This window comes from Manduca sexta, chromosome 8, assembly GCF_014839805.1.
Source record: "Manduca sexta isolate Smith_Timp_Sample1 chromosome 8, JHU_Msex_v1.0, whole genome shotgun sequence".
NCBI lineage: Eukaryota > Metazoa > Arthropoda > Insecta > Lepidoptera > Sphingidae > Manduca > Manduca sexta.
The window spans coordinates 2,333,923-2,346,856 of record NC_051122.1 but is presented as its reverse complement, the minus strand read 5'-3'; the positions used below and the strand labels follow the sequence as shown (position 1 = coordinate 2,346,856).

The 12,934-nt window shown below is 36.1% G+C and overlaps 1 protein-coding gene across 1 annotated transcript in view; it reads left to right on the top strand.

The window, feature by feature from the left end:
* Nucleotides 1-289: 289 nt before the first annotated feature.
* Nucleotides 290-12,934, top strand: part of LOC115445951 — a 239,298-nt gene continuing 226,653 nt past the window's right edge. The window contains exon 1 of the mRNA XM_037436408.1: nucleotides 290-521. The gene's annotated coding sequence lies outside the window, so the exon portion shown is untranslated. The remainder of the gene's footprint in view (nucleotides 522-12,934) is intronic.

Genomic DNA, 12,934 nt, shown 5'->3' with positions numbered 1-12,934 from the left:
ATGGTACTTAAGTAGACAGGTTAAATTGATACCCAAATATAAATTTTTAATTTGCACACTCAACCAACCTTAAAATTGTTCGTTAAAAATACATTTTTAAAATTCGAACTCGACGGATTATCCCGTCATTTGTGACACGCGTGCATCCGAATTAAAGTGGGCGAAAAAAACGAGGCAAAGGAAACCGCACAGCGAACTGTAAGTCTGGCAGATTTTCATTAAAAAATTAAAAAAAAGAAAAGAGGTTTATCGCTGTCTCGTGTCTTCGGTAGCTCAGTGTGAGATTTGAACGCTCAGCGTGCGCCCGCTCCTGACTCCGCGCCATTTTCACAATCCAACCGTCGCGACACGTTCCATTTTCAAATTCAAATTGACAGATTTTTTATGGAATTTTAGTGTGTGCAGTGACGTGTTGTGCTTCAGAAAGTGCGGCTATTTCATAGTTTATTTTTAGTCTGTGTTTTTTATTGTGTTATACAGTTTGATGGTTGAAAAAATATTGAAAATGCGAGTTGATTTTGGTAAGTTTTAAAACAATTATAAAACATTTTTATAACAATTTTTATATATTTCAAAAAAAAATTCAGGAATATAAATAAAAGTATTAAACGTATTCAATTACTACAAAATTTCTACCGTGAACCTTGTAAACGAAAAAAAAGACAACATGGCAGTTTATCCTTTTCCCAAACATACACCCCGATAATCAATGACTAAACGCAATTTTTTATTGACACACAGCATGTTTATATTTGAAACAATTTCAATGAATGAACAAAACGACCGGCGACGCGTAAGCACTCGAGTGACAAAGCCACGAATAGAGCACTACCATGTGACTAATGCTTTTGATCAGCTGAAGGCAAAAAGTTGCGAGCGAGGCGGGATGGCGTTGAGAACGTCAGACAGTTTACACCTTAAAAGGATAATACATACATGTAAACATACGTACATATTTGTGGTAGATATTTTGTAGCCGCCCGTATAGCGATCACCGTACACAAGGTGTTAAAACCCGCCATAGTGGCCTACGTAAGTGCGTCGCGTTTCGGGATCAGCCTGTGTATATATTGCTATAGGGCGGCATAATTGTGTCGACTGCGGAGAGGAAATCATTGAATCCCACTTCATTTACCATCAGGTGTAGTAAGGTCACTTTGAACTGTAAGTTACAAAAAAACATTCATGAACCTACGCTTAACCTCTGGTGTAGGCGGAGATGCATCTGTACCACCTCCTTCGTCAAGTTTATTATTTCCATGATGCGATGCATCATGCATCAGCGCTTGCTCATCGTCATATAACTAATCATTGCCATTAAGTAATATTTGACAGTCGGTATGTTGCAAATTCTAATCCCGAGCAATTGACACGTATTTTTTTAATCAAAATTTTAATATATTTTTTTCTAAATACTAACCGTGAACCTGTTCACATCCTGGCTGCTGCTGGCGCAACGGCTTAGGCTTCTTAAAGAACTCCTAGGGTCGATTGAAATATTTGAGAAAATCCAAATTTCGTTTAATCCTGATTATTACAAAAAATATGTAAAACTCTTTACTATTCAAATATCTGTATGAGTGTATCCGATACAAAGAGATGCTATCTATCTCAATGGACTAACGCATAAAACGGACCTACCACATACAGTATTTTTACTACAATAGAAATTGTGATGTTGCTTTATGAGGAGGAACGAGGATTTAAGTATGGTTGGGCGTTTAGTAAAGTTTAGTAAATAGCTCAATTAAATTCAATATTTCACTAGAATGAACGTGTAGTCTGTAGGTTTGATGTTTGCAAGTAATGAATTGAATTTTAAAACTCCTTCACTCACAAATAGCCATGATGTCAATGATAAATTTGAAGGTTAGTTTTTGAACTAATAGATTTCAAAATTTCGTATACAAAGCTATGAAGACGGTGCCTTAATATAGTCTTGATATTATACTTAGGCTGACTTGCACAACCACTCACTAAACATGATTAACAATAAATATGTTTTAAACATAGTACTGTCTTGTTTTGTTGTCACAACTCTGTAAACGATGACAGTGACAGCACGACGTTTTAAATGTGTTTAATAATAATATCAGCCCTGTATTATATACTGTCCCACTGTTGGGCACGGGCCTTCTCTACCACTGAGAGGGATTAGGCCTTATTCCACCACGCTGGTCTAGTGCGGATTGGTAGCCTTCACACACCCTCAACAATTCCTATAGAAAATTTCTCAGGTATGTAGGTTTCCTCACGATTTTTTCCTTCACCGTTAGAGCTAGCGATAATTCACAAAGAATACACACATAATTTTTAGAAAAGTCAGAAGCACACGCCAGTCCGTTCTACGAGCAATTAGGCTATCGCCGCTTAAATGTGTTTAGCACTAAATAATTATGTTTAGTAAGTCGTTGTGCAAGCCAGTCGTAGACTATGTAAACTTGATTCCGAGATGACGTTAAAACACAGGCCAATTCACGAGAAAAACCTAACTGGCAGATATAGCACTATCGTATTGAATCAATAATGAGTTAATATGTCATGTTGATGATAAATAAGTCGTTATTAAAGGCAGTGTTGATAATTCATGAAATTTATTGCTTTATATGAAAATTTAAATAATTATACGATAATGTACACAAATGAAGCTGTTTATTCAGTGTTTGCCGTTTATATAATTATTTCTGAATTTTGGTATACACAATGGGTTATGATTTGTGTGACTTGTACCTAATCGAAGATATTATAGGTTTATAATAATAAGTTGTCAATTACAAGGAAGTTACTTAAAATACGGCCTTAAGCAGTCGGAGACGACATACATTCTTTTCTAAGACTTTTCTGAATCGCATTCACTTTTTGAGATTTTTCACTCACATCTCCATTAATACAGTTTCTCTTTATAATGACAGGATTAAAGCTAATGCAATCACACATAATCGTAGCATAACGGCACACTACTTTATTGTCTTATGTGATAGATTACGAACAGAATCTGATTACCTATCCTCTTGTCCGATCAAATAAGATCAATGACAAGACTATTTCTCCACTGCTTTAAAATGGAGATAATCTGTCATAGAAGCAGTTGTACCAGAAATCCACTGAAGCCGAGAAATTCCTGATAGTATTGAATCTAATACACTTAAATGTATGAAGTTCAAATAAAAAGCACTGAAGCCGAGAATTTCCTGATGGCATTGAATCTAATACCCTAACGTATCGAGTTCATAAATCATTTCTAGGTTTTATTACACGTGTACGGAACAGCGACCTCACTGTACCTGATGGTAAGTGGAATGGGGTCCAGTAAAATATCGACTGATTTGACTGACTATTGATTACCCCTCAGCAGTCGAGACAATTATGCCGGCCTGTTGGAACTGGATGTGATAACACTTACGTGACTACGGCGGGTTTGAACACCTTGTGTACGGTGGTCGCTACCCGGGCGGATATAATATATCCTACCAGCAAATCGAAGCAGGCGATATCGAATCTCACGTACAATCATTAATTAGTAAAACATTTTTCCACGACACACAGTTCCCGCAGTAAATGGAGGACGCCATAATTCTTCAGCACCCACGTAATGACCATTAAACGTTACTTAATTAAATTACAACACAAATAACTAGAAGGAATATATTAGTATCAGTAATTGCAAGCAAAACACCAGAGACTCGGCGCTAGTTAATAAAACTCGGTAACTTTCTATGTAGTACACTCGCGTACGACGTATTTTTTTATATTTTTATACATTAAAGGTGTTATGGATTACGGCTGTTGTAACTTATGTGTGTTTCTCCTAATTTTAATGGTATTGAACTATATCTCATAAGAGGGTAGGTCGTGGATGGACTAGGTTTTAAATTGGATTAACACAGTCAGATTTTATAGATTACTAGCTTCCGCCCGCAGCTTCGCCCGCGTGGATTTCGGGTTTCAAAAATGGAGAAGGTGCTCAATTTGTCGGGATGTTTTTTTAATTTATGGTGGTATGCAGGTGGTCCGATTGTCCGGTCAGGGTCTGATGATGGGATCCTGGTGAAATCGAAGGAACTTTTAACCATTAAGGTTGCACACGAAATGACGGAAGCTTAAAAATGGAGTAACTTCTCCCGTTTTCCCAACATTTTCCATCACTGCTATGCTCCTATTAATTGTAGCGTGATGAAAAGTATACTATAACCAGCTCAGGAGTATGAAAAATAATTGTACCAAGTTAAGTTAAAATCCGTCGAGTAGTTTTTGTTTCTATAACGGTTATACAGACAGACAGACAAAAATTTTACTAATTGCATTTTTAGCATCAGTATCGATCCCTAATCACCCCCAGTTATTTTGGAAATATATTTCATGTACAGAATTGACCTCTCTTCAGATTTATTATAAGTATAGATATGCAAAAGTAGCTCAAAAATTGTCCATAACGAAAACATGCATTTTAAAAGTAAAACAAAAGAAATAATATCGTGAAGCCAACCAAATAACTAATGATATATTAAATTTTGTGACTGTTCAATTTAGTCGGGTCCGCGATATCACTTTTGTTGAGTTTCAGAACGCGACATTACATTATTATATTCTGTGCTCCAACGCACACTGCTTTGATGTTAGGAACACACCTACATTGCTTAGACAACAGTGAACTTTATACAATAGCAATAAAGCTCAAATTGACTCTACGTATTAGTTAGAAAACGTTTGTATGGGAAATAGAAAAATGCTGTTTTGAGGATTTTCCCGGCAATTATTCGAATTTTTCTCACCTTTTAAATCTTCCCTAGACCTCCACGAATAATTCAAGACCAAGATAAGATAAATCCGTTCAGCCGTTCTCGAGTTTTAGCGAGACTAACGAACAGCAATTCATTTTTATATATATAGATAATGGTTGTTGATCTAGAAAAATAAATAATTTTATGTCGACATCATACATATATTTTAATTTATCAGAAGCGAGAAATTTAGTATTCTCCTCAAATTTAAATAAGTTCTAAATTAGTAAGTTAAATTGTCATTATTTTTAAAAACGATGACACAGTCATATATCTAAAGCTTGACTAATCGCAACATACTGATAATAATAAATATAACTTAAATAAATTACTCAACACTTATGTAACCGTCAGTCCAATAGTCAGTCGCAAGCTGGCTAATACAATGCAAATGTTTAAGTTAGTGAAAATTGTAAACGATCTGCGTTACATAGGAAAAGTTATTGTGCTTGACATGGTTTTAATGGCTACCATGCGCTACCCACTACCCGCCTACCGTCGTCCTACTCAGTGTACTGCGAGTTTTGGGATTTGACTGACGTGTAAGCTTGATGTACAATTTTCCAAACAGTCTCAAGTTAAGTTTTGAATTGACAATTTTGCTTGACGTTCAATTATTCTACATTTTTTGTGGTGATAATAAGCGCCTTTTAGTAAGGCATTCTGTTTTCAAGGAACACTGCATATTGATTTGCAGTACAATTGTTACACGGTGAATTGATGACGACTGAATGATTATATATTGATTTACAGTAAAATTGTTACACGGGTAAAAAAAAAGCGCGTCCACTCTTGTTAAAACATTTAATGGTCAACCTGGAATGATTACTATCAATATTAGTTACTTATGGAATTTCCTCTATACAAATACTGGTATGAATAACTAATACCTACTATACATAGAACTACAGCTTAAAAATCGCAATGATTGTATAAAGATAATCATCACGTCCTAATATTAAATAAAAATATATATTAAAATTGTGTTAATAACAGTACAGCCCTCTTGGATTTAATGTTCGTAATGATCGCAACGATACAGGCTGTGCTTAATGTGGTTATCATAGAACAATGTCTTTAAAAATTTGGACTAGTTGAAATAAATTACTATTAAAAATAATATTAATTGACAAGTTTTGCACAAAGATATACACTTCCATACTTAAAAATTATTTGAAGTTGACCAATTGTATTAAATGGAGGTATATTAAACCAGTTGGTCGAGAAGTGGAAGAGGAATCTGAAATGCATGGAAAAGCTCTTATAGTTAGAAACGTGGAAACCCAGGATGCAATTGAGGAAGAGCGAAGACTAGGCACGTGGACTCATGAAGAAGTTAGCTAAAGTCCAGCACTGGACGGTCAGAAAGAGTGAAGCAGGGACGCGAGACAATCGTACGACACACGTATTTATAAACGCCAAACGATATCAGTCGCGATGGGCCACGTTTTGTCGCCGTCTATTTTTGTCGCAGACGTGTTAAAATGCCGTGTAAATGTATTGATTGCGAATCTTACACTGATTTTTGTGATTTTTATCAATATCTTTAAGATTTTAGTTTTAAATAAAAGTATTTTTACTAAGCAATCTTGTTAGAAGTTATTGTCGTCTTATTAATATTGTAAACAAAGATTGTAAATGATGAAATAATTGAAAATATTTAAAAAGTTCAACATGATAATTACAATAGGTTAGTTTTGAACTTGTGGTAACATAAGTCTAGTTTTATTTATGTTTTGTGATGGTGAGAAACTTTTAACAGGATTGTTGGTTTTGAGCTTGTGGTAAAATAAGTCTAGTTTCATTAATGTTTTCAGATAGTGAAAAAGTTCAGTATAATATATTTTATTATGTGGTTATTTCTTAAGTTATTATGCTATTGGATGCATCTTATGTTTATTTAAATGCGGTTAAATTTGGATTTTCTGCTCCCATTTTCTTTCATACGATGATACGTTACCCCTAAGAGCTTAAAGCTGCTTTCTATCCTGGAAATTTTAGAGTAGTCGCAAAAAACTAGTAATACATAAAAAAAGCAGGAATAATAAAACTTTTACTAATATTGTCAGTTATAAACCCTAGACATAAACGGCACCAGTTCACGTGAACTTTATGTTCAAACCTGTTCCGACACGAATGTGAATATCATTTGGAGTATCGAGGTTCGATGTTTACTGTTTTATGTTGCGGCTGTGCGTTGATAAAGTTTTTAACCTTAAACTTACGGGTATAACCTGAAGGATAGGGAGAGAGGGAGAGAGAAGTAAGCGGACGACTAAGGTAGTTTGAGCTCTATTTTAGATTTTATGTTGTAAATATGGATGTAGCTATAAAGCATTTTAGAAACGTTCTTGCCCGTTCTAACCTTGCGCTTACAGGGATCTAGCGTGGCCTTTCTTTGAATTCTGCGAGCTTTTGTTTTGTTTCTGTCTGCTGCCTAACAGAAAATCCGTAACTACGTCAATGGTGGTCAATGTACGTTTTATTTCGGGCCGTGTCTAAACCTAACATCAGGTTAGTTTTAGATTTTACGAAACTTACTAGTATAACAGTGACTGTTGCTTTTTCGTGATAATATCTCGGTTTAACCAACCCCTTTCATGCTACATCCAATTCTACACAACTCATATACGCTTTACTATAGAATATACGTATTAATATGTTTTTAATGCTTGTCTTAAGCTTTGTAATATTGTCACTGCTTACGTCCCCTTTGATCGGTGTCTATACATTTCCTTTTATACTTTTAAAATATTTTAAACCAAAATTAATATGTAGGTAAAGAATATTCAGTTTAAAACTACTAAACTTTTTGGCTGGTTTCAACTTAGCACTTTGGCTTTCATTATTATTGTGAGCTTTGCTCTCCTATTTGTACACGTCAAAGTGATACCTAGAGACAGAGTAAATACAATTATGCTGACCTGTTCGAAATCCCAAGTCCGATATGGCGATAGGCTCGCCTAGTTATGGGATGGAACACAGGCGAAGAGTGGGTGATCTAGTTGCAACTCTGTCTACCCCTTTGAGGATAAAGGTGTGATGTGTGTTTGTTTTGTTCGAAATCAGATATACGCAGGGTGAGCAACTCGATACACATACATAGGCTACTAAGGTGGGTTTGCTGTGTACGGTGGCCGTATCCGAGCGGATACAAATGTTCTACCATCAGCAAAAGGCGCTCTACGCCTTCTTCCAACCTTCACAACCTAAAAACAATAGCTACCATTCGGGACTTAATCTAGTTCGCCCAGAAAGATGCACTATAACTGTATTCTGCTGTGTTTTGCTGGTCGTAGGATATTTATATCCGCCCGGAGAGTGACCACCGTACACAAGGTGTTAAAACCCGCTACAGTGGCCCACATAAGTGTGTCGCGTTCCGGGATCAGCCTTTGTACGTTCGGTTCCAACAGGACGGCATAATTGTGTCGACTGCCGAGGGGTAATCATTTCTCGTCAGTCGACATTCTATTGGACGCCATTCCACTCATCATTAGATGTGGGAGGGTCACTTTGCTGTCCCCGTATAAAAAAAAAATAACTGCCATTAGTTGTTTTCCTCAATGTTTTTAGCTAAGTTTCAAGATTCTATTACTCTGTCTACAATAATAATAATAAATAATAATAATATCAGCCCTGTATTATATACTTGCCCACTGCTGAGCACGGGCCTCCTCTACTACTGAGAGGGATTAGGCCTTAGTCCACCACGCTGGCCTAGTGCGGATTGGTAGACTTCACACACCTTCGAAATTCCTATAGAGAACTTCTCAGATGTGCAGGTTTCCTCACGATGTTTTCCTTCACCGTTAAATCGAACGATAAATTCACAAATAATACACACATGATTTTTTTGAAAAGTAAGAGGTGTGTGCCCTTGGGATTTGAACCTGCGGACATTCGTCTTGGCAGTCCGTTCCCACACCTAACTAGGCTATCGCCGCTCTGTCTACAATATAATCTCTTAAACTCCAAAACATACTGGTAAACTCATCATTAAAGGTCATTAAAGCTCAACGGAGGCTTTTAGGTCGAGATTACAAAGGTCTAAATCTAGTATTTAGGTATTAAATGTTATATTGTCAAGTCCTTTAGTCCTATTCAACGGCCCGACACTTAGCTACTGCAACACGGTTAGGTGTTTATTTTATAGTCGTTTCTAATAAGTCTAAGTATGTCTTGTTAGGGTTGTCATAATCGTTATAAATTGGAAATTATACGGTAATTATAAAAAATCTATAGCGGTTTTAATAATTGTTGATTAATTTATTTGTGATTGTTTAATATTTAAGTTTACGAATAAAATATAAAAATTTGTTAATATGATGAAATTATTCAAATTCTTAGTTACAGCTTGCATAATTTTTAGCTTTTACTTTCTTTGAATATACTTTTTAACTTCTCTACAAGCATTACATAATATATAGTCTGGCATAGGTTTACTTATTGCGTTAACGCCTTCAAATATATAACAATTTGCGTTGTTTAATTTGTTGCGCTTGAAATTACTTTTAAATTAAATTACCTATATATGTTGAGTTTTCCTAACTTGGGCTTACATTATAGCTATAAGTTTAAATTATTGGAATAGTAGAGCTAAGTCTGCTGGAAAACGTAATAAATTAATCTTAAAAAGTATGGAAGTTACTTTAAGAGTGTAAAGCACAAAAAAAAAATATTAGTTGGTTCAGCCAAACTTAGCAGTAAATAAAAAAAATCTGCTACATTTTCATCTAAACACCGTTTATTTTATTTGGAACAGAGCGATTAAACTGTGCTAAATATTAGGCACCTACAAAATAATTTAAAATACAATTTCGACAATTTGTACGGTAAATTATATCATTCGAATCGTGTGCCAACCCTAGCGGAAGCTCATGGTGTATGATGTATGTACGAGAGTATTTATTGATGTATGAAAGTTGACACTAACGTCTAAGTTATAGTCGATATCTTCACAAGTCCCAGCAGGGTGGGAGAAATCGAATTTCCTATTTCCGGTAAGATAGGATTATTAATAACCTTTATGTAGTAGCATATTTACAACTACTTGTATAATTAGGTTTGTTTTCGGTACTGGGGTTTTGAGTGGAGTGGCTTATGATGGGGCTAATACTGGAGGTCTAGAAATGGACCACCTACTTTACTTTTCTTTTCTATTGTTAATGGAACCATAATAACTATGGTTAATCGGATTGGAAAGTAATCTTCTTCTATAGTGAACTAATAGGAGTTAGTAGCACAGGTCTGAAACTATTATGGAGACCTCTCAAATATATCGTTTTATTACTATTATATAATCACCTTCATTATAAAACCGAACAACATTCACACATACGTAATATCAACAACTTAAACCTTGAGGATTTGAACATGCGGCCTTTGTCATCAGTCTTGTTTCCCCGAAATCTGATCGGAAAATTAGGCCTTTGCGCTTTAAAAAGAGTGCTCACCTCTCGGTAGGCAACGACTTGGCTGTGCCTTTTGGATTGCAAAGTCCATAGGCAGCGGATGTTTCTTACCATCAGGTGGACCGCTAGCTCATTTGCCTACTAACGCAATAAAAAAACCCTGGCATACCTGAAGTATATCAACAGGAAACTGTCCCACAGGGCCGAGTTAATATTCCCCTGTTGACCAGCGAGTGATCTCGCCGCCGATACTCGTCAACCGTGTTATGCATAAATAAATAAATAATAAAGCATTATAGCGTAGGCATTTCGTTAATGTTTCACACCGTTATTGTTATAGTTATGGTTTGAGGCCGAAATAGCTTCCGTTGGGATTATTTTCGGAAGTTAACTGCACAAGGGACATTATAGTCAGGACTTGTAAGTTCAAGAAAAGCCGTCCCGTATGCAACGGACAAGACCACCGCGGGTTTTGGTTGGTATGCTAGTGTAGGGTATACAGGGGTTAGGGACTCGGTTCTATGCTCGCTCGGATGATGCTATACTCCCGAATGTCGTCATTATGTTTTATTGCTTTGAATGACGAGACGAGCTTGCCGTTCGCCTGATAGTAAGCGATACAACCGCCCATAAACAGTAGAAGCACCATCCAACACCTTGAATTACAAAGTATTGTTTGGTATTCTACTGCGCTCGCCATCCTGAGACATGAGATGTTAAGTATTATTATGTCCAGTAGTTACACTGGCTCCAATCTCCTTCAAACCGGAATACAACAGTGACTTCACATTGTTGTTGTTGTTAGCGGCAGAAATAGACATTGCGGTGGTACCGAACCAGGCTGACACTCACATATGAGAGTCCTACCACCAGTAAAGTGGGCCGCAAGACCAGTGAAACCAACAGAACCGTTCCACTGATCTCCAAGTAGTGGTAGCGATAACGTGATTTTTCTCCGCGAAATAAAATTACTTGTAACTTTGTGAAGTGAATCAACAGATATTTGGATAATTTTTATTTATTTATTTAACGGAGTAGTAACAGCTGCTCATGATTTACACATATTATAACAGTGTAACAATAATTTACTAGTCAATAACAACTTCTCAATTTATATATGTATACTAAAGAACATTTCAGACGGTTTTGGTAGAAAAAAAAAGAAAAGACAGGGCAAATTAATATAAAATATAATTCTGTATAACAGAAGTGCTCTCAACTAATTTCTACACTTTTTTTATAACTCCAGCAGTTATAATAAAGTTACTTTTGTTATTACCACATGCAAATATAGTTTTATATTAAGTAATTATATTTACGCATTTAACTACATATTACAATTATATATTTTTTTACTGTAAAATGTAGGTAGACACTTATAACTTTGACTTTTCGGACGAACAACACCTTAATCTCCCCGCGATCATGAAGGCTGCAGTCTTCGAAACGGGAGCCCATAATATAAAAAACCGTGATAAAATTCTAAAAATAGTTTTATTTTATATGAAGTATGTCTTAGCAACAAATTAGTGTCTGCGTGGTGCCTTAAGTATTACAGAACTTCAAGAGTCAAGTATAAACAACATTAAACATTCATATAACTGTGTCATTACATTAGTAATTCAATGGTTAACTTCCGTCAAAGGCGCCAGGGGCCATATATTTTGACACTAAACTGATCGTAAATCTTGGACAAGTTGAATGTAAAATTTTATTGGAATTAAAACCAGATTAATTTTTATGATTTTATAGAATTCCTTTGCCTCGCTTATATTTTTATATGACGAGCAAGTCTGATGGTAGTATGGGAATGAATCCCTCCTAGCCGAATTTCGGCCACGGCGGCCTATCTCAATGGAGATCAGCCAGGTATGCAGGAGATATTATAGTGTATAAATGTGTGCGGAATACACCGGTGCACTCTATGTTCCTTCACTTTCATAGTCCTGTGAGAAGTCAATCCGACATGCCCGGAGGAGAGATCAGGTGCAGGACTAACGGCTTTACGTGCTTTCCGAGCCACAAGGGTATCACACCGTCAATTTATTGATTTCTTTCTTTCTTTCTTGAATTATTTAAGATGGAAACCCCGGTCCCAGTTATTTTTGGCCTGACCCGGGACTCAAAGTCAGAACCTCAGCGCCGCAGGCATATCCGTACCGTGTACGCATTGCAACTACGCCACTAAGGCAGTCAAAGATAAAAGTATTCTCCCGGATAATGACCACCCTACACGAGGAGTAAAACCTGGCATATCGACCCATGTAATTATCTCGTGTTCCGAGATCTGGTTGTGTATACCCGGTTTCAAAGGACGTCGACTGGCTAATATCATCTTTCGTCAATCGACTATAGAGTCAGTCTGGACCCACTCAACTTACAATCAGGTGCACCACTGTGTTGTTCCCGTATACAAAATTGCCGCTAAAATGTATGACAAAAGAACTTGGTGAAAAAACAGGTGAATGAACCGTAGTAATAGTTTGTTTTGAGAATTATGCATTTAATATTTGTGTCTCAGCGTAGGTCATGAGGAGCTGTTAGCTATTTACCGATGATTAATGACTGTTGTCTTGAATGGGCGACATACAGGGCGCGCGACACGTACCAATATACAGCGTGTTGTTTGTATAAAATTGTTTTTTTATTTTTTTAATTAAAATGTAATTTAGGAAATAAAATTATTGAATGTGGCTGTTTTGGAATTGTTTATTTTAAGCTGCTTTATATAGAGATTGT